The sequence below is a fragment of the Petaurus breviceps genome, unplaced genomic scaffold, assembly GCF_028583685.1.
Source record: "Petaurus breviceps papuanus isolate PSGF00001 unplaced genomic scaffold, PetGlider_PUasm1.0 490, whole genome shotgun sequence".
NCBI lineage: Eukaryota > Metazoa > Chordata > Mammalia > Diprotodontia > Petauridae > Petaurus > Petaurus breviceps.
In genome coordinates, this window is record NW_027186352.1 from 23,597,912 (window position 1) to 23,620,263 (window position 22,352).

At 40.5% G+C, this 22,352-nt stretch overlaps 1 protein-coding gene across 1 annotated transcript in view; it reads right to left on the minus strand.

Moving 5' to 3' along the window:
- Positions 1-22,352, minus strand: part of RHOBTB1 (Rho related BTB domain containing 1) — a 200,680-nt gene that overhangs the window by 172,690 nt on the left and 5,638 nt on the right. The window contains exon 2 of the mRNA XM_069101844.1: positions 6,026-6,127. The gene's annotated coding sequence lies outside the window, so the exon portion shown is untranslated. The remainder of the gene's footprint in view (positions 1-6,025; positions 6,128-22,352) is intronic.

Here is a 22,352-nt window from a genome sequence, read left to right on the forward strand (position 1 = left end):
TTAAAAATTGATTCCAATGGTAATAGAAATGCTTTGCATTGGCTCACTCTAAATAAAAGGAGATGGCTCCTTAGGGTGGTCCTGGATGCAAGGAAAAGGGTGCTTCCTGCTAGGAAGGCCATTGCTTCTTTTTATATAGATCATCATTTAAATGAATAACGAAAAGCAGCTGAAATGAAGCCAGTTTTTTGCTTGCAGACTGTAGGTATTTTGAGATTACTACAAGACTGAGCCTCCCCTTCTGCCGTGCATGATCTAGAGTCTGGCACAAGATCATATATATATATATATATAAATGTATATATACTATAGGTCCTCAATTGTTGCATTGGATTTCCCCATTAAGATGTCAAAGCGCATGTTGTTGCTGTTCAGTTGAGTCAGACTTTTTGAGACTCCATCTGGGGTTTTCTTAACAGACACTGGAGTGATTTGTCATTTCCTTCTCCAACCCATTTTATAAATTAAGAAATTGAGGCAAACAGGGTTAAGTGACTTGCCCAGGGCCATACAGCTAAGAAGTATTTGAAATCAAATTTGAACTCAGGAAGAGAAATCATGTCCAGCACTCTATCCATGGCAGCACCACCTAGCTGCCCCCACTGAGGGAGGGGGAGTATATCTATCCGAAAAATATCTAACCTCCTTAAAAGTCTTCCAAATGGAGAGTTCTAGCGGGTTTTGAACCCATTTGTTAAAACTACAAAAATGCAACACCTTCTGGTTGTAAAATCCTTTAACTGGCACTAAGGAAGATGGAAATTGACTAGCTGAATTTCAACAAAAACTTTGGGTGTCACTGGAGAATGGGAATAAAAAATAGGTGCAATGATTTTGTGAGCTCAGTCATTGAAGTATTTCTTCCATTTGGATCCATGTTTCTTTGTGAAATTATCTCTTTCATCTACAAGAAGAATTAAATTCAAATCTTGGAATAAAACAAATTTAGAAACAGATTTTTGAACCATTGTATCATAGTGTCATACCAGATTTTAAAAAATAATGAAGCATATTCCATCACATTGCTGTCACTAAGAATATCATTATTAATTATGCTATTTTGGTGAGAACAAAAAGGCTTTTTGTGCCAACAGATAAAATATTTTCAAAGTGTTATATTATCTATCTCATTCTTTTAAATTCATATTTGTGTGTAAATTTTATAATATAAATAATTACTAGCATAGTAACATGTATATATTTTATAAACGAGAATATATGCATATGTGGGGGATGGGCACATTTTTCCACTCAGAAATGCATGACCAAAAAAGCAGTTCTGAATCTACTTTTCTAATAATAATGGTAACATTTATATAGTGTATTAAGGTTACCAAAATACTCTAACATTTATTCATTTATATCTCACTTGTTCCTCACAACAATCCTGGGAGGTAAGTGGCATTGATATCTCCACTTGACAGATGAGATAACTGAGGGACACAGGGGTTAGGTGACTTACCCAGGGTCATACAGGTAGTACAAACCTGAGGCAATATTTAACCTCAGGTCTTCCTGACTACAAGGCTAATACTCTATCCACAGTGCCATGCTGGTTCTTGACAGAGCTTCATGAGGTGACTTTGCAATTTGATGCAGAAGTCTCTACCATTTTTAATTCTACAGACTTCTTCTTGAGTGTGTGTGTTGGAGGGGAGGGAAGGGAGGTGTGGTCCTATGTGAGGCTTCTGGTAGAACAGTGGATAGAGTGCTGAGCCTGGTCAGGAAGACCAGAGTTCAAATCCTGTTTTAGACACTAGCTGTGGGGGCAAGTCACTTAATCTCTGTCTCTCTCAGTTGCCTGAATTGTAAAATAGGAATAATTGTAGTATGACCTCCCAGGGTTGTTGTGAAGATGACATGAGATAATAATTGTGAAAAGCTCATAGTAGGAGCTTAATAAATGTTTATTCCTTTTCCTTCCCCCTTTTGGAACACCTTTGAATTCTTTATATTACTATCAGCCAAGGATTCAAGTAGCGGATCAGAATTACAGAACAAGACCCTCTACTTCAACCTATATCTACATGAGAATCCCTCTCCAACATCCCCCCTGCAGAGGATGGGGCAGGGGAGGAATCACTAGGTAGCCCACTCCATTTGGGGACGGCCCCAATTGTTGGGAAGTTCTTCCTTAACTCCAACTGAAGACTTTCCTTCAATGTCCACTGTGGGTTCCTGGTTCTGCCCTCTGGGCCCAAGCAGGGAACATGTAATCTTTCCATAAGAGAGCCTATTTTTAAGACAGTGCTTTTCTAATACCATGCACCTCCTTCTAAGAGCTTGATTTTCAGGTGACTGTGACTGACAAGTCAACTTTCCCATGGCTGTAGTCAAGAATGATTTTCGAATTAAAAGCAATTCCATCCTAAGCAGTCTCACTTTCCAAAGAGAAAACAGTCCCTGGGCAATCACAGAAAGGACTCACATTTCTCAGGTACTTTTTAACTCCTTGGGTTTACAAGACGCTTTTTTCTCAACAACCCTGAGAGGTAGGTACAAGCAGACCTCAATTTACTGTGCTTTTGCTTAGTATGCTGTTGTTGTGAAAACTGAAGGTCATGGTAACCCTGCACTGAGAAAGTCTATTGGCGCCATTTTTCCAACAGCATCTGTTCACATCATGTGTCTGAGGCACAATTTGGTAATTCTCAAAATATTACAAACTTTTTCATTCTTGCTGTGTTTGCTGTGGTGATCTGTGAGCAGATATCTTGGATGTTACTTATAATTACTTTTTGGTCTGCCATGCCATGAACCATGTCATATAAGACAGTGAACTTAATCAATAAATGTATGTGTGTTTTGGCTACTTCAATGACTCTCTCTCCTTCTCCTCAGCCCCCTCTACCCTCTAAGACACAAAAGTATAGAAGAATATTACATAAACTTCATTGGTAAAGCAGGATCAGGATTTGAGAGGATTGACTCCAATGCTGAAAGAAGTTCTACCATGAGTAAAATGCTATCAAATAGCCTTGTGGGCTATAGAGAAATTTTTACGAAAGGAAGAATCAATCGCTGGTGGCAAAATTCATTTTTGTCTTATATTAAGAAATTGCCACAAAAAAGGGGAGGGGGTGCAGTGAGTAAAGTGCCAGCCCCGGAGTCAGAAGGACCTGGGTTCAGATCCAACCTCAGACACTTAATACTTGACACACACAAAAAAGCTAGCCGTGTAAACTTGGGCAAGTTACTTAACCCCAATTGCCCTCTAAAAGGCAAAAAAAATAAAGAAAAGAAATCGCTACAGTCCCCCAGCCTTTAGAAACCATCATGCTGATCAGTCAGCAGCCATCGAGGCAGGACCCTCCACAGCAAAAAGATTATGACTTGCTGAAGGTTCAGATGGTGTCTGGCATTTTTTTTTTTTTAGCAATTAACTATTTTTAAATTAAGTTACATACTTTTTTTTAGACATAATACTATTGCCCACTTAATAGACTATAGTGTAGTATAAATATAACTTTCATGTGCGCTGGGAAACCAAAACATTCATGTGACTCTATTGCAATTTTCACTTTATTGCAGTGGTCTGGAATGGAACTTGCAATATCTCCAGGGTCTGCCTGTGTTTCTAGTCTTCCTTTTAGAGATTGGGAAACTGGGGCAAGAAGAGGTTCAGTAATGCCCGTTGTCATACAATGCTAGCACAAGCATTCAAACTTGAACCTCTGACCCCAAGTACAGCACTCTCTTTACTGGATAACAGCAGGAAAATTAAAAATAAAAAAGTTTTAACCTAATAAGTCAAATTGAAAATAGGAAAATATTTTTTTAAAAACTCTAATTCAAAAAGGACCATCAAGGAATTTGAACCATTTGAAAGCTGTGTATGTTACAGGCCATGTGTTTCATTAAGAAGCATTCTTACATACATATATTATGGATGGGATGTTTTTAATGAGTGCCTTCTGTCTTTATGAGAGGTCTGACCCCTTTAATGTGCTTGCAAATGGCTTTCATTTACTATTTACTATACATATGTGAGTTTGGCTCCATGTTCAGGAATTCAAAAGAAATTCAAACAGCCTCATAAATCACACAAGAACACTTAGTTAAAAACGTAATAACTTAAAAAAAAACCCCACAACCAAACGGAAAAGGACATGTAAATAAAAGTCTAATTGATTAAAGTTGAAAATTGTTCTTCCCTGCTATCTTTCAGCTTACACATATACATACAAGGAAATCTCAGTAATTCACAACCTGCTGATTTCCAACCTGGGACAGTTTAGCAATTAGGTGGGCCGAGAGACAAATGCTCGGTAAAACCTTTCCTTCTCATACAAGCGAACAACATAAACAAAATGAGCAAAATCCATCTCTAAAATGAGTATGAGAATCAATGATTTTTAAAGCCCCTCCAAGTATTTTAGAAAGTCTATTTGCATAAAACAATTATGTAGTAATTTCATATGAGACATGATGCATTTTAGTAGGCCCCTGAAAGACTGCTACTTATCAACAGTTAGTGTTTTAAGTTACTGTGTAACTATAAGTAACAGAACTACATTTTATCTTTTAAATATTCTATAGTTCAGGCATAACTAATTCCAACCAAATCACTCAGAAAGATAGTCTGGTTTGATTATTTTGCTGTGTGAACAGGAAAAATGAATCTGAGTTTGCAGATGAAAAGAATATTTTATTACCATTTGCGAAAAAAAAAAAACTTTTGAGGAAGGTTATGATTGCCTAATGCACATTTTAAGCATCCAGTAGACTCATAGAACTTCAGAGCTTGAAGGGACCATAAATATTTAATCAGTGATTTTCGAAGTGTGGTTCAGGGACCCTCTAGCCTTTTCAGGAGATCTGTGAGGTCAAAATTATTTTTATAATAATACTAAGACAGGGGCGGCCAGGTAGCACAGCAAGTAAGAGCACTGGCCCCAGAGTCGGGATGACCTGGGATCGAATCCAAGCTCAGACACTTAGCACCCCTCCAGAAACACCTGGCTGTGTAACCTTGAGCAAGTTACTTAACCCCAATTGCTTATTAAAAAATAATACTAAGACATTTTAATTTCTAATGCAGTAAATATGGATAAATGTAATCCAGACAAACCCAAACAAAACACCTTTGGAGTCCATAGAGTATAAAGGGTTCTTGAGATTAAAAAGTTTGAGAACTACTGATCTAATTGATCTCCCATCCTTTCACAGGTGAGGACACTGAGGATCAAAGTTACACAGTTAGAAAGTAGAGGATCTGCAATTTGAAATCAGACCTAACATTGTCCTTCAAAGGCAACCACTGATAAAGGTTGGGTTTCCATGGCCCTGCTGGTCAGTAAATGGATTGTTGTTAAGATGAGTAGCTGATCCAGAAACATGACCAGGTTTTGTTTGAAAAGATCAGTCTCGTTTTAAGACGGACACAGATTAGCTGGAAAGCATTGAGAAGAGGGCAATGGTGAAGGGGGCCTGGATATCACAACATGTGAGAACTTGAAGGAAATGGGAATGCCTTGAGAAGACATAGAGTGGACATGACAGTTGTTTTCAAGAATGTGAAGGGTGTCATGTGGAATCAAGAGGGTTGATGGGACAGGTTGATCTAAGCTGATGAAATCAACTCTTTATAGACTTGCTCTGTTTGGTTTCCAAATGGGTGGAACTGGGGGATAGATGGCAGGTAAGTGGCCAAAAGGCAAGTCTTGAGGGCAAGAAACCTTCCAAACAATCCAAGCTACCCCAAAGTGGAATGGGTTAACACCATGGGCTCCCATCACTGAAGGTCCCCAAGCAGGACCCAGATGACAACTCATAAACCATTCTGTAGAACAAATTTCCTCTTGGATCTCTGGATTAAAAGAAAAAAAACCAACCACCATGTCCCAGTGAAGGAAACAAAAGAATAATACTGTTACAAACACCTAACTGCCCAAGGGCCCGCCCATTAATAACTCTACTTTGATGGCTTTCTAGGCAAAACGCTATCAAAACTGAACGTTTTTGTCAAAGCAAAGGAAGGCGGAGAGGAAAGTAAATTCTAACATTGTGATCAATCTCTACTTACCCAGCCAAAAGGGAAAAGGACCTTCATTTCCATTTTAATAACTTGTCCAAGCTCGCGCAGTAGAATGAGGAGTCTACCGGGTGTTGGTTGATTATAATCACACTAAGGAAAGAAATACAAACATGGAATATTTTATCATCACAAACAGAATTCTAATGCTCTGCATTTATGTATCTGTGCATGAGTCCTGTGCCCTAATCCCACCCCCCACAGTGGAATATAAAATCCTGGTGGGCAAGGACTCTTCTTTTTTTATCTCCAGGGCTCATAACAGTACCCTGCCCATAGTAGGCACTTAACAAGTCCTGGCTGATTCATTACCACATGGTTATTGAAATGAACTGACCATTAATCAAAGGAGCTGACAATGTTTGGGCAATGATAAGATAAGTGAATCTACTTTAAAGAGGCTGATATTTCTTCCCTCTCCACATTTTGAAAAGTTAAGAAAAATATTTTCTGTGCATAAATGTTTTGAAACAGAGAATAGACCATCCCCAGATTAAAGAAAAGTGTTGTTATTTTTTTTTCCTTTGGCTAGCACAAAATATTTAAATTGAGTGTCACACTGCTCAAGGTGGCATGGAGACAGAAAGCTCGCTATTACTTGGACCCCTACCAAAGCCCAGCTGTTATTCATGCCTTTGCTTCTTATCTTTCCCAACTACTTCCTTTGGAACAGTGGTGCAGGGTGAACAGCTCCCCAAATTTCCTTTTACCCTCTGGGAAGATCTAGGAACATTAGGTTGGGGTTGCTGCACTTGCCTGGTCCTCTGGGGGGAAAAAGTTTAGGACTCTCATTGTGAAACTGAAAGGGACTACAGAATGTATGAAACACTTGCAAATGATTTCTCCCCAAGTCCATCTGAGGCTACCACCAAATCCTCGGTCATCCAATTTGGTAAACCGAATTATTTTAATTAAAACACTTATTCAATCAATTGCCAATTCATGCCAGTTATTTTGCCTCCGTTCTTTTCTACCCTATTTCAGCTGTTCATCCTTTCCTGCCTGGAGTAATGCAGTAGCCTCTTGATTGGTCTTCTTGACTGCACCTGTTTCCCTTCTCCAACAAATTCATCACAAGTCTGCCAAAATCATCTTTCTAGGGTACTGGGTCACCACCCTGCCCAAGGACTCTCAGTAGCTCCCTATTGTTTCAATAAAGAAATACAAATTTCTCACTCTGCATTTAAGATCCTCTACAGGTTGGCTCCCACCCAACCCTCCAGTTTTACTTCATATTACTTTTTTGGACTCCATAAGCTATTCTCCAGACCCATTCCATCTCCTTTCTCTGTCTTTATACAGGCTATTTCCCACTCCTGGAATGCCCTCACTCCCCATGTCTGCCTGGCAGAATTTTCTTATGAAGCTTCAGCTGAAATGCTTCTTTCCTCTGTGAAGTCTTCCCTAATCTACCCAGTTATTAGGGCCTTTATTTTCCAAATTTTCCAAGGGCTCTTGCTCTGAACCTTCTTTTGTGCTCTTCATTCCAAACCGTGCATTATACCAATCTGTGCACAAGTTGTTTTCTTCCAGTAGAATGAAAGCTTCCTGTGGGCATCTTTAAATTTTTTCCTTATTCTGTATGGATTTATATTTACATATATATTTTTATACTATATGTATTTATATTTGCATGCAAATTTTTATATGTATTTTTCATATATGGGTGTATATATGTATATTTCCTTTTCTCTAATCACCTTACGCTACTCCTACTAGGATCAAATGGTGATGATGAATGTTTAATAAACATTTGTTGAAATGAAGTCTGATGATCCTACTTCATTGGTCTGTGTAGCTATAGAAACAGCAACACAAGACATAGGGGAAAAAGTATTGGACTTGGAGTCTGAGGCCTTTGGTTTAATTCTACTCTGTTACTTCGAAACTATATGATCTTGGCCCACTCACATAACCAGCCTTCAGTCTCCTTATCTGTAACATAAATGGGTCAGACTAGATGCCTCTCAAATCCTTCTAGCTCTTGACCCTATTTACTTCTGAAATCTCTTTCTATGTAGCAAAAGCTTTAACTCAGATTCACCTAGCGTTATACAGACATTGGGGGCATTGTTTTTTAGTAAACCGGGAGTTAGAATTTAGAAAATAATCAAAGACCAGCAAGGATATAAGCAGACAAAGTACCCCATACTCACAGATCCCCCTGCCCCTTAGCCACTTTACATCTTCACTTTATAGATTATCCTCCAAATAGGATGTAAACTCCTTGATGGCAGGGGCTGTTTTGTTTGCTTGGATTTTTATCCTAATAGCATGGTGGTTGACACACAATAATCACTACCTTTCATCCATCCATCTATTTCTATCATCCATCAATCATATAGTATTTATCTATCATCTATATACTTATCTATCTCTTTTTCTTCTCATTTTAAATAATGAACTTTTGTCTCTATTCATCTTCATAAGTCCAATGAAAACAAGAAAGGACTTCAATTTACAACCCATAAGTGAATTTCATTGCTGTGTTTTACGGGCCAGGGTGTGGGAGATAAGAGAGGGACATTCTTCTCTCTCTAGATCCCATTTATCTCCTTCCATCCATGTTTTCTGCTCTTTGGATCCCTCTCCTGGCCCACATGTCCAGTCCTTCCAGGACTATAAGAATACTGAGCTCTTTCTTCCATTGGCTATAACTGGTAAACACCTGTCTGCCATGGCTGAAACTCAGCTGGTTCCCAGTGTGGAGATACTGACTATAACTGCTGAAATGCTAATGCCATCTTGTATGTTTGCATCTGAAGTAGAGAGTGGGAATCACACAATCAGGTGGAAAAGGAGGCCTACACAAAAGTGACAGGGATTTACTCAAGGTTGATACTGTTTGGTCCCTGGTTTCATGAAAACACAACATGACAATAAATGGTGTCTCTCCTCCTGCCCCTTGGATTCTACTGCTGATTCTGAAGCACTGCCTTTCTTGGGTCAGTGTGATGTTAACAGGATTTAAGATCTTCCTTGCCCATTAATAGGCCTCTCAGTGGTGGAGCCCATTAAGGGAAGTTTGCTTAGGGGAGGCTTGCTTGTAAGAAGGCTTTCATACCTTTTGCTAATTTCTAATTAGGCACTAAGTCAGGAGGGTTGTGATGCCTTCTGGCTCTGAGAAGTTGGTATTTTGCTTTGGAGGCTTGCTTTTATGAGAAGGATCTTGTGATCCCCCGTTGGAGATTCTGAGTGGCCATATGTTCAGAGCTCCCCAGCTGCTCAGATGTAAAGGCTCTCTTGATCCAGGAATGCATGTAAAGTGTATAGTTGATTCACAAAGTTAGAGCCCCATCTGTTGGTCTTTATTTCTCTGCTTGTACTTTCTTTGTATTTTCTCTGAAGTTCAGGATGCTGACTTTCTCCCTGAACTAGTGAATGTAATTAAGAAAAGACTGTTGACCCCTTGAACAGTTATCTTTCCTAGTAAAGTAGATCTAAGAATCTGTGCTAGAACCATAAAGATGAAGAACCATTGGGCTAGAGGGATGCTGTGTTCATTAGGAAAACATACCAACAGACTGCTGGTTTCCAATCTCCAGGAGTAACCCCCAGCCTTCACCCTTGGTTCAATAAGCCAACACCCCACACTAGGTCTGTTTCTACCTTCTGACTATTTTTGGAAATATTTAATGACTGATGATTGATGATAACTGGTTCTAATTTAAAGAGATAGCAGAAAGCTAGGAATAGAAGAGAGACAGGGTCCTTCCTTCTCTTAACCCTAACTAATATAAAACCAAGAGAATATTTTGGGGGGTCACAGAAGTTGGGTTTGACTCGTCTCTGTTACTTTCTCCCCGTGAGACTTTCATTTCCAACTATTCCAGCTATAGATCCTGCAGTACTCAGTATCTGCAATTAGGTGTTTGCCCCAAATCCTACAATGGCTCCCTACTGCTTCTGGGGGAAAAATGCATACTCCTCAGCCTAGAATTGAAATCCTTCTTTCTAAACTTTTTCCAATATTCAGGGCCTCCCTCCCGATATGATCTTGCATTTACTTTTTAAGTATATTTTTATGAATTTCCATGTGCATGTGTTGTTTTTCCTAATAGACTACAGGCTCCTTGTGGGTAGGACCTGTTTCATTTTCATGTCTTTTTAAAAAAAATTCTATTTTTGGTTTATTTTTAGTTTTCACCATTCATTTCCACAAGGTTTCGAGTTACAAATTTTCTCCCTGTCTTTCCCCTACCAACCACCCCAAAATAGCGACCCTACTGAATACCCCTTCCCCCAGTCTGCCCTCTATTCTATCCTCCCCCATCTCCTATGGCTTTCTAGTAGGGCAAGATGTATTTCTATACCCCAGTGCCTCTATATCTTATTTCCCAGTTACATGTAAAATAATAATAATAATAATAATTTTTTTTAACATTTGTTTTTAAAACTTTGAATTCCAGATTCTTTCCCTTCTTCCCTCATCACCCACCCCTACTGGGATGATAAGCAATTCAATATAGGTTGTACCTATATTGTGTAGTTATGAAACATATTTCCATAGTAGATATATTGTGAAAGATTGACTATATTTCCCTCCATCCTATCCCGCCTCCACTTATTCTATTTTCTACTTTGACCCTTTCCCTTTTCAAAAGTGTGTGCTTCGAACTACCCTCCCCCCAATCTGCCCTCCCTTCTATCATTCCCCCTCTTATCCTCTTTCCCTCTACTTTCCTGTAGCATAAGATACCCAATTTAGTGTGTATGTTATTCTCTCCTTAAGCCAAATTCAATGAGAGTAAGGTTGACCCATTCCCTTTTGGCTTCCTGTTCTTCCCCTCCATTATAATAGTTTTCTCTTGCCTCTTTTATATGAGATAATTTACCCTATTCTGTCTCTCCCTATCTCCTCTCATTATATTCCTCTCTCACCTCTTAATTCTATTTTTTAGATACCATCCCTTCCTATTTAACTGATTCTGTGCCCTTTGTCTATGTATAAATGTACACATATACACACATACTCACACATATGCCCTCCTATATAAACATATATAAGTATGTATACATATATATCTCTACATACATATATATTCCCTTCAACTGTTCTCATACTGAAAAAAGTCTAATGAGTTACAATTACCATTTTTCCATGTAGGAATGTGAATAGTTCAACTTCAATAAGTTCCTTGTGATTTCTTTTTCCTGTTTACTTTCTTATGATTCTCTTGCATCTTGTATTTGAAAGTTAAATTTTCTATTCAACTCTGGTTTTTTCATCAAGAATGATTGAAAGTTCTCTACTTAATTGAATGACCATATTTTCCCCTGAAACATTATACTCAGTTTTACTGGGTAAGTGATTCTTGGTTTTAATCCCAGCTCCTTTGACCTCCGGGAATATCATATGTCAAGCTCTTTGATCCCTTAGTGCAGAAGCTGCTAGATCTTGTGTTATTCTGATTATGTTTCCACAATAGTAAAACTGTTCCTTCCTGGCTGCTAAGAATATTTTCTCCTTGACCTGGGACCTCTGGAATTTGGCTATGATATTCCTAGGAGTTTTCTTTTGGGGATCTTTTTCAACAGGTAATCAGTGAATTCTTCCAATCTCTATTTTGCCCTCTGGTTCTAAAATATCAGGGCAATTTTCCTTGAGAATTTCTTGAAGGATGATTTCTAGGTTCTCTTGTTGATCATGGCTTTCAGGTAGTCCAACAATTTTTAAATGATCTCTCCTGGATCTATTTTCCAGGTCAGTGGTTTTTCCAATGAGATATTTCACATTGCCTTCTATTTTTTCATTTGTTTGGATCTGTTTTATAGTATCTTGATTTCTTAATAAAGTCATTAGCTCCAATTTGCTCCAATCTAATTCTGAAGGAATTATTCTCTTCAGTGAGCTTTTGAAATTTCTTTTCCATCTGGCAAATTCAGATTTTTAAGGCATTCTTCTCCTCATTGGCTTTTTGGGCCTCTTTTGTCATTTGAGTTAGTTAATTTTTTAAGGTGTTATTTTCTTCAGTCAGGTTGTTGACTCACTTTTCATGGATTTTCTTGCATCATTTTCATTTCTCTTCCCAATTTTTCTTCCACTTCTTTTACTTGATTTTCAAAATCCTTCTTGAGCTCTTCCATGGCCTATAATCAGTTCATATTTTTCTTGGAAACTTTTGATACAGGAGTTCTGACTTAGTTGTCTTCCTCCCGTTCCATGCTTTGATTATTTTTGTCCCCAGAAAAGGAATCTAAGGTTTTATTGCTCTGCTTGCTTTGCTTCCTCTGCTTGGTTATGTTGCCCCTCAATTACTTGACTTTTGAGCTCTTTGACATGGTAGAAATCTGCTTTCAGAGAGGAGAGCTTTAAACCAAATTTCTGGGGTTTTTGTAGCTGCTGGAGCTATTAGCAGGGTGCCCTCCCTGTAGCCCCCACAAGCTCTGGCCCAATAGCCACACACCCCAGCACCTGCACCCAAGAAAGTGATCCAGATCCAAGCAGGTTAAAGCAAGAATGATTACCCTCTGAATGGTTTCTTGATCCCCTTAAGATCTGCAGGCCAGCAGCTCTGGAGGCAGCCTCACGCAGAAGCAGCTGCAGCCGCAGCGACCCCACCACCTCTTGTCCTGGGGGAAGGGGCTTGACCATGCCTTCCTTTCCAACAGAGTTCTCAACTGCCTTTCACGGGAGATTTGTTTCTCTCTGTCAATTTGTGGGTTCTGTTGCTCTGAAATCTGTTTAGAGTCATATTTTATAGGCATTTGAGGTTGTTGTTGTGGGAGCTCACAGAATTTCCTGCTTCTGTGGCATCTTGGCTCTGCCTCCATTTTAATATCTTTAATTTCTAGATCGGGGCCTGACATGTAGCAGATATTTAATAATCAAAAGAAGACTGGATATTGTGTCAAAACAGGACCTGGGTTCAAATCTTGGCTTTGCCACATACTACTGGTGCAACCTTGGGTAAGTCAGTTTATATTGCTGGTGACTCAGTTTCCCTATCTGTGGAATGAAGAAGTTGGACTAGATAGCCCCTGACACTCCTTTTAGCTCCAGAGTTATGATGCAGTCAGTAATTTGGGGATGGCTGGTTTTTGAGTCAGGAGGACCTAGAAACCCTGCCTCTCACATTGAGATTGTATGACCCTGGGCAAGTCACTTAACTTCTCTAACTTGCAGAAAGGATGCTGACCTGCCTGGGGCAGTTCCTTACATAGTTGCTGATCTTCACAGGAGGCAGGAATACTTACCTACATTGATAAAAATCACAGGTGTGGACTGTGATGAGACAGATATTTTCCTTACATGACTTCTTTCATCCTACCCATTACACAGAGAGGCTTTAATGAAGACAAATATAGACTTCTGCCCCTGATCCCTGACTGACTCTGGTTTTTCCTGGACATGACTTCCTGGACATCTCAGAGAGTCGATGACAAAGTCCCAGCCATGTGGAGTCTAAGTCCCTCAGACCTGGTAGATTCCTGAAGACCACCCAGATCACCATGTCCTTCACCATATCTTGCCCTGATGGCCAGATGGAGTCAAGGGTGGGAGATGACCAGAAAAACTGAATACAACTGTATTCTTACTGCGTTTCCTTGCTATGTTAAACTGTTTACTGTTGAGCGCCTCATTTCATTCTAATGTTGAACCCACACTGAGAGCTGTCTCCAATAAAGACCATACAGATGTATACAAACGTGTGTAAGTCTGCGCATTTGTGTATTTACATTTTCTAGCTTATGTTACTTGTTACAATGAGATGCTTTGTAGACCAAAAGGTGAGTCTACTAGAATTTCCTGGTAAAAACCACTTTTGTCAATTCTATGGACATTCAGATTGGCCACAGTTATGAAAAGAGGATAAGAAAGACACATAGAAAGAGTAAAAAAAGAATCCAGTAGAATGCACACACATAGCCGATGCACCAGAAATGCCTTTGTCTCCATATGGTGAGATATTTCAAGCGCATGTATTAGAATCTCACTAAATAGACAGACATCTCAAATGCCGCATACGTTGTTTTCCCTCAGTTATGTTCCAGACACAGGGCCCCCCCAAAACACAACCAGCAGAAATCCTGAAAACGGAAACCGTCATAGGGTATTAGGTTGTAAATGTAATTTTGCAATTATGAGAATAAAACCATTCCACATGGAAATGTGGAATGCCCACCATCTGATTCTGATTTCAATGCAAAGGAAAGCAAACCTTTGGCTTAAGAATGACAAATAGAGCTGTCAGTACCATCCATTTATAGACCAGTGGAGAATACCACAAATCCACAAAATGTGCTTGGAAGTTGGATATTGCCTTTGGCACTTGCAAAGAGAAAGACAGATAAGCCCCCATGGCCGCCAAACTGAGGCAGCCTAGCCAAACTTGACTGGAATAACTTTATAAAGTTGAGGGAGAGGCCACATTGGCATTGTAGAAAGAACACTAGATTGGACCTGGATTCAAATCCTGCCTTTGCCACTTGCTAGCTGTGTGTGACTCTGGGCTATTCACTTAAATCTCTCTATTCCCCCATCTCCTTATCTACAAAAGGAGTTTAAGAATACCTGTGGGAAAGACCTCATGGGGCTGTTATGAGGGCCCAATAAGATCAAATGCATAACAGATTTTGCCAGCTTTAAAGCTTTATTTAAATGTCAGTTATTGTTATTAGGGACCTATTGAGTCCTGAGATCTGGATGGAGAGGGAGTGTATGAAAGGCATTTATTAAGTATTTACTATGTGCCACATGGGCAGCAAGGTGACACAGTGGATAGACTGCTGAGTCTAGAGTCAGGAAGACCTGAATTCAAATTCATCCTCAAACACTTACCAGCTATGTGACCGTGGACAAGTCACTTAATCTTGTTTGCCTAAGTTTCCTCATCTGTAAAATGAGCTGGAGAAGGGAATAGCCAATCACTCCAGTATCTTTGCCATGAAAACCACCAAAAGGGTCATAAAGAGTCTGAAATCGCTGAAAAATGACTAAACAGCACCACGTGTCAAGCACCTTGCTAGTTTCTGTGAATGTAAAGGAAGGGTGAGGCAGTTCCTGCCCTTAGGAGTTCTTATTCCAGTGAAGAAGATAAGAGGATCAGCCAGAGGTCTTCAAAACCACAGGTCACAGCCTCTTCTTTATCATCATTTGCTTAGGAAAAGCAACAGCTGAGGAATCATTTGGCAATTGTTGTTCATCCTTCCTTTTCCAAGAAGACCAATGATATCATGACAAGGAGAAGTTCCTGGGAGGATGGGGATTAGACATGAGACCTGTGATCTCATAGGAACTCCCAGAGAATCTGCAACTTAAAGTATCGGAGAGCCGTTCAGAGCACTTGGATAGCACATGACTGACCCAGGGTCACACAGCCAGGATGTATCTAAGTCTAGACTTGAACACAGTTTTTTCTGACTCTGCTACACCAAGTTCCATCTCCAGCCTGTACTGGACTCCTGAGATTGTTCACTACAATAGTGCAAGAGCTATGTAATAGTAGAAAGGAATTCTCACCCCTGATGGATGGAGATCAAAACAGGGGCTCCAAAAAGAGCTATCATTTATTCAGGACGCCCACATCTTCAGTTTTAGAATACAAAAATTCAAGCCTGCACTATAACGTTTGGGATTGTCTCTACAGAAATTTAAGGTTTGCAAAGCACAGTTAGACATGTTATCTCATTTAACCTTCAGAATGATCATTTTCATCCTCATTGATGGGTCAACTGACTAATATTGAGTAGATGAACATTTATTAAGTGCTTGCTTGCTAAGGGCCAGGCACTGTGCTTAGAAAAAAATTTAAAAGGCAATACTTCATTCCTCTTCTCAAGGATTCCATGTAATGAGTCTGAAGGAGGTTAAGTGACTTGCCCAAGGTAACATGGAGAAGAGCTATATTTTATTTTATTTTTTCGTTTTTTTTAGAAGAGCTATATTTTATTTTATTTTTTTGCCTTTTTGAGGGCAATTTGGGGTTAAGTAACTTGCCCAAGGTTACATGGCTAGTATTTTTGTGTGGGTGTTAAGTGTCTCAGGCTGGAACCGAACTCGGGTCCTCCCGACTCCAGGGCCAGCGCTTTACTCACTGCACCATCTAGCCGCCCCAAGAAGAGCTATATTTTAAAGGGCTACTATTGGCATAGTGAAAAGGACATGGGTTCTGGAGTCAGAGATCCTGAGTTTGAATCCTTGCTCTGTTATTTACGATTTGGGTTACCTTGGAAAAGACATTTTCCTTCTCTGGGCCTCAGTTCCTCACATGCAAAAAGAGGGTGACTTATTCGGTCATCCAGCTTGAATGTCACAATCCTAAAACAAAGGGTTCAGCCAAGGCTCCAGCAAGGGAGGGGAACCTGCAGCCTCAAGGCCACATGTGACCCTCTAGGTTCTCAAGTGTGGCCTTTTGACTGATCCAAACTTAAAGGGCCATGTGTGAAGGGCCACGCTTGAGGACCTAGATGGCTACATGTGGCCCCAAGGCTGCAGGTTCCCTACCCCTGCTCCAGAGGATAGAGGAGGGATGTGAAATCCAACCCTCATGTTCATTTTTGCTTTCTAAGCACTGGACAAAAACAACCTTCTCTCAAGGAAGTCATTTGCCACTGGGCACTAAAATATGATTTATTTCCCAGATGAAGGGAGAATGGGGCCCTAGAGTTGTCCTGAGGCAATGCACACAACGGCCCTATAAATTTCATAATATTGAGTCATTTCTTCCTGGGTATTTAATGCTTTTAAAGATACAACTGCAGCACTATGGGCCAATTTTGACCTGGCGAGTTCAGGCCCAGACTGTAAACTCTAGTGTTCTGAAAATACCAAATTTTGATTTGTGACTGCTCAGATATGCTACAAAATGCAAGCAGTAAATCTCTGTATTTATAGTCTTCAATTCTGTCGGGTTTGGAGTCTCTTTAAAAAAAGTTCTGTGTCATCAGAATGACGGTTTGCATTTATGCCAAATCTCTTCATGCTGTATTACCTTGTGGAGGTGGAGGGGGTGGGGCAGCTTTATAAGTGGCATACAAAACAATTGAAAATAATTACAATAACTCGACTCCTAACAAGGCAAGACAGCCAGTCTTCCATGCTTGTATTAATTGTTCTCCTTCTTTCTTTTTTAATAAAAATATTCCCTGTCTCACAAAAAAATAGATGTACACCCCCCAAATGAATAAAAGCCAGAGCAATCACTGCCTTTCGCACACAGCAGGTATTTGACAAATATCTATTAAACAGATACGTTAAAAGAATGACAAAATGAATGACCTTGGAAGGTCATTCCTCTCTGGGTCTCAGTTTCCTCATCTGTAAAAGGAAGAGATTAGAAAGTTTCTGAAGTTCCTTCTCCTTATTGATCTATGATCCTATGAATTCAATTCAATAAACTATCTACTAAAGGTCTAATATGTACAAGGCAAGAGGGGGCATGATGGTGGATGGGAAGTTGGTCATTGAGAAAAGTAGACCTGAATCCAAATCTCATTTCTCTCAAATACGTGATGCATGACCGTGGGCAAGTCACTTAACCTCATAGGGCTCCTGGCAATTCTGTAAAACTATAAGTTGGAGAGAAAGTACTGATCTGGATTAATGGCAGGAGTATCCTCACCTAAGGCTTCCCCATGACCAAGAAATCACAGGTCTGGACCTCTTCCCCTCCCAGATCCAATTAAAAAAAGTGAAAAGCACTAAGGGTGAAGAAAAACCCCAAACCCAATAACAAAGCAGGCCTGGAAAATCCTTCCTTCCCAGATCTAAAGCTATAATTGTAGGAATGCAATGTTACTTTAGGAAGCTTCCTGCTTGAGAATCCATCCAGCTATTTAGAATAACTCTTTATTTCATGAGTTAGCTAGCTATTGCCAGAACATTGGCCTCACTTGGCAGAGGCGTAGCAGGGAATCATGAATGCACTGAGAAAGTAGCTTTCTATTATTAATAGCGATGTTCTTCTTTGATTCAAAATTGCCTCCTCTCTTTATGAAAGGACCCTTTCCATTTCCACATACATACACCCTCTCCAGTAGCTCTCCCATCGGCTGGCCTAGTTGTGAAAGTACCAGGACTTGGATCCAGAGACCTAGGCTTGAATTCCTCCTTAGACACTTATTAGCTGAATGATAATGAAGAAGTCGCTTGTGGAGACACTAATGCTTACAACTTCTCACCTAACAGGATTGTGGTGAGATCAGTTGAGATAAGTGTTCCATAAACCTCAAAACACTGTATAAATGTCAGCTACTAGTTAAGTACTTATTGCATGGAAGTTGGGCTCTTACCTTCAACCCCTGTTGAGGGATTGTGGGTGAAGGAGTAGAGAATATGGTTTAGGAGTAGGCTACAGAGACTAACGAGGAAGAACATGAGGTAGCATGGTACCCTGGGAAAAGCACCAGCTGTGAAGCCAGAGGACCTGGGTTCGAATACTACCTCTAGTGCTTACTACCTGCATGATCTTAAGCAAGTCACTTAATAGTTTCTGGGTCTCAATTTCTCCTCTATAAAATGAGGAGCTTGAACTAAGGGAGGCAGGACAGTATAAAGGAAGGTGTGCTAAACTTTGAATCATGGCACCTGGGTTTGAGTCTTCATTCTACCATTTGGCTACCTATGTGACTTTGGGCAAGTGGCTTAATACTCCTTGGGCCTCAGTTGCCTTCTCTGTAAAATGGGGGCATTGAAATAGAAGATCTCTAAGGTACCGTATAACTCTTGATCTATGATCCAGAATTAGAACAAGGAAGAAGAAAATTACACATGACTGGACCAGAATTAGTAGAAAGGCTGTAAGGACAAACAGATGCTATCCTTCTCTCTTTCTCTGTCCCTTCGGTATTTGGCTCCTCCTCTGGCTGTCTCCTTCCATATTTTTTTATCTTGGTTACTCTGAGGCTGGGATCTTTGCATGGTTTTAGGTCAAGGCAGGGCCACCTGGTTCTAGGAGAGACCACAGAATCCCATCTCTTCTAAAGGAATCCTTGTCTGCCGGTGTCTTGGGGGTGACTTCTAAGAATTAATTCCTCACCAAAGATTGTTTGGATGGCTTTGTATGTTTGTGCAGAGCCAGAAATTTCCTGTATGGTGATCAGAGCTGCAAATCCTCATGAAATAATCTCTTATGGCTAATTGCATCTACTTATTCACTGGGGCTTATCCCACTGTGGCCAACTGTCTACTGGCTATTTGCTACCTACAGGACCTGGAGATTTCCTTATTCTGAAAAGAGTCAGTAACTTCCCCCCTACGCCCCTGCCCAAAACATTTTTGACAATGGTGCTCCATTTTTCCTAATCCATAATGCTATTTTGTAGAAAGGGTCATAGATCATAAGATCATGGACCTTAGAGACCATCTTGTCTAATCCTCTCCTGACAGAAGAGAACACTGAGCCTCAGAGAGTGCCTTGTCCACCACAGAGACAGCTCAGGCATCCTAGAGCCCTAGGAATCGCAGCCCCACCCAACTGGTTCTACTTACAATCCTGCCCCAATGGCCATGACCCAAAGAGAAAATACCCATGGAGAACGACCCACCATACCCACCAAATGCCAATCAACTGTCACCCACAGGGAAGACAAGCCAGCCTATGTTAAGTGGGAAGGCATCTCAAAGGAGAAATAGGAGCTAGTATGTGCCAGGTGAGAGAAACTGCTGCCGCCACCACTGTGATCACAAGCTTCCAATCAGACCATAATGGACATAGCTCAGGCCCCTGAGCCTGAACCCTCCCAGACCACTGCAAGGGAAGCAACAACCCCTGCAGAGAGATCACCTCAACTACCTGAAGACTCAGAGAAGAATGTTGTCAAAATGACAAAGCGATTGGCACTAATGGCATGGTTTAACGTCAGAAATGGATATGGTTTAATTGACTGGAATCACATTAAAGAAGAAGCATCCCTATAAGCTTTGCTGCAGCACCCTGAAGATCACAGGATCGTTCCATAAGATTAGCCCCCAAAACCTTCCCCTGTGTTGTCTCCCCCAATTAGAAGGGGAACCCCTTGAGAGCAGGGACTGTGCTTAGAACAATGCTGACAGTAAGTGGATAATAAATGCCTAGTCATTCATTCATTCATTCATTCATTCATTCATCCATCCATTCATTCATTCATTCACTCACTCATTCTTCAAGGGTACAATGATAGAGTCAAAACTGAATTTGGGTCTTGTGGCTCCCAAGTTAGTGATCTTTCCTGTACACCATATTAAGAAAGAAGTGTTTAAACCAGACTAAGGGAGAGAAGTCCCGATCTCTTAGAAAAAGTTTCTTTCCTAATTGTCATTCATCTCCATTACAAAAGTGACAGTTTGCTTTCCTGGATTTTATAAGGATTTGTTTGGGGTGGGGGGATAGGAAGGCAAGTACTATAGATGTTATTATCCTTATATTGCAGACAAGGAGGCTCACTGGATTTGGGTGACTTGCCTAGGTTCATACAGATAGTAAGTGTCAGAGGTAACATTTGAACTTAGTTTTCTCCTGACTCAATGCCCACAACACTATCTACTATACCACATCACCTCTCATATTCGAACTCATTTGAGCCTCACAACAAGCCTATGATGTAACCACTATAGGTTTCATAGACTAATTTTATAGATGTAGAAACTGAGGAACAGAGAGGTTGGAGTCTCCCATATTACCGGGACTGTATTAGGTACTTTTTATGTTTACAAACTGAATTTCTTTCTACAGATGAGATGAAATAAATATGTCGGGTGGGGGTGTATGGAGTGCCAAGCTAAAGTGCGAGGTGGTCAGGTTTGATGTATCAGGTACCATTTGCCGTCTAGCTCCATTCAGCCTTGTCAGCCTCATCTCCCTTTCATCTGCTCTCCATCGCAGTCACATGAGCCTCCTTTGTGTTCCTCTACTTCTCATCCTTATCTTCTTTCATCTCTTTACCTTTGCATAATCTCTGATGAACTCTATGAATGAACTCTATCCTCCATCTCCCATCCAACCCATCACCATCATGTATCCAAGTTCCTTCTTTCCTCCAAGGTCCAACTCCGACATCACCTCTTCCACAAAGCCTCACTTCATTTCCCTCACATCCAAATTCTTTCCTGCTCCTTAAATTTCTAAAAAATACCTTTTCTTAATCTGGAATTCACAGAAACTAGATATTATAAGACTTAGAGCACTAAACTTAGAGGCCGGAATACTTGAGTATAAATCTTGCTTCAGACACTCGTTGTGTGATCTCAGACAAATGACTCAACTTCCTGAGCTTCAAGTTTCCTTATCTGTAAAATGGGGATATTAGCAACCATTTCCCAGGGCTGCCATGAGGCAAAAATAAGTTTGTAGATATAAAGTTCTTTGCTAAACTCAAAGCCCTACAAAATTCTTTCTTCTTCTTTGCCGCCTCCTCCTCCTTCTCTTCCTCCTTCTCCTTCTCTTCCTCCTCCTCCTCATTATTATTATTTGCTTATCTTCTCTCATACAGTAGCTATTTGACTGTTCTTTCTAGACTTTACATGAAATGCTTTTTGAGAGCTAGACCCAAGTCCTAGACATTCATGTACAACAAGCAACCAGTACAGTGTCTGCATAAAGCAGGAACTTAATAAAGATTTACAAAGTAAATGCATACATAGTCAATTCAATTCAAAGAGTAAATAATGAACATTTGGATAATTATCCCCAGCATGTTTCTGTATTTTGATTTCAGATTTTTTAGTAGGATCTTAGGTTTAGAGTTTGAAGGAACCTAAAAGAACATCTAAAAATTAGCCCAGTTAGCCTGGGAGTGCCAGGACTCTCACCTGCCCCCAGGCACTTGGCCTGTCATCACCCCAGCCCACACAGCCATCAACCAGGGAAACATTGGTGGAGAAGAGGTCAGACATTCTGACCAACTGTCAACTAACTACCACACCCAGGGCAGATAAGACAGCCTAGCTGAATCAATAAGGCTGCCAGAGGAAGAGATAGGAGATGGCAGGTGCCAGACAGGTCAAATCACCACCACCACCTTAACCACCATCTTCCCTTAAACCCTGATGGTGACAGCCCAGGACCCTGAACTCCGGAGCCTTGGGAGTAGCAATGCTTCCCACCCCATTCCCTCAGCCATCCTCCAGGGAAGCAGTCTCTGTGGACATGAAACCTGGACTTGCTCCTGCGCGGGCTACAGCTCCTGAAGACCCAGGAAGGGAAGGTCTTCCCACCAAAGTCCTTGACTCTCTCTAATGGATCAATATCACAAAAAGATACAATTTCATTGGCGGAAATAACATGAAAGAAGAGGCATTAACCATCTGCTTTGCTGCTGCACCATAAGAACCATGGGACCTTTCCATCTGATTTAGAGCTAAGCCTTCCAAAGACCACAGAATCCCTACATTTGTACT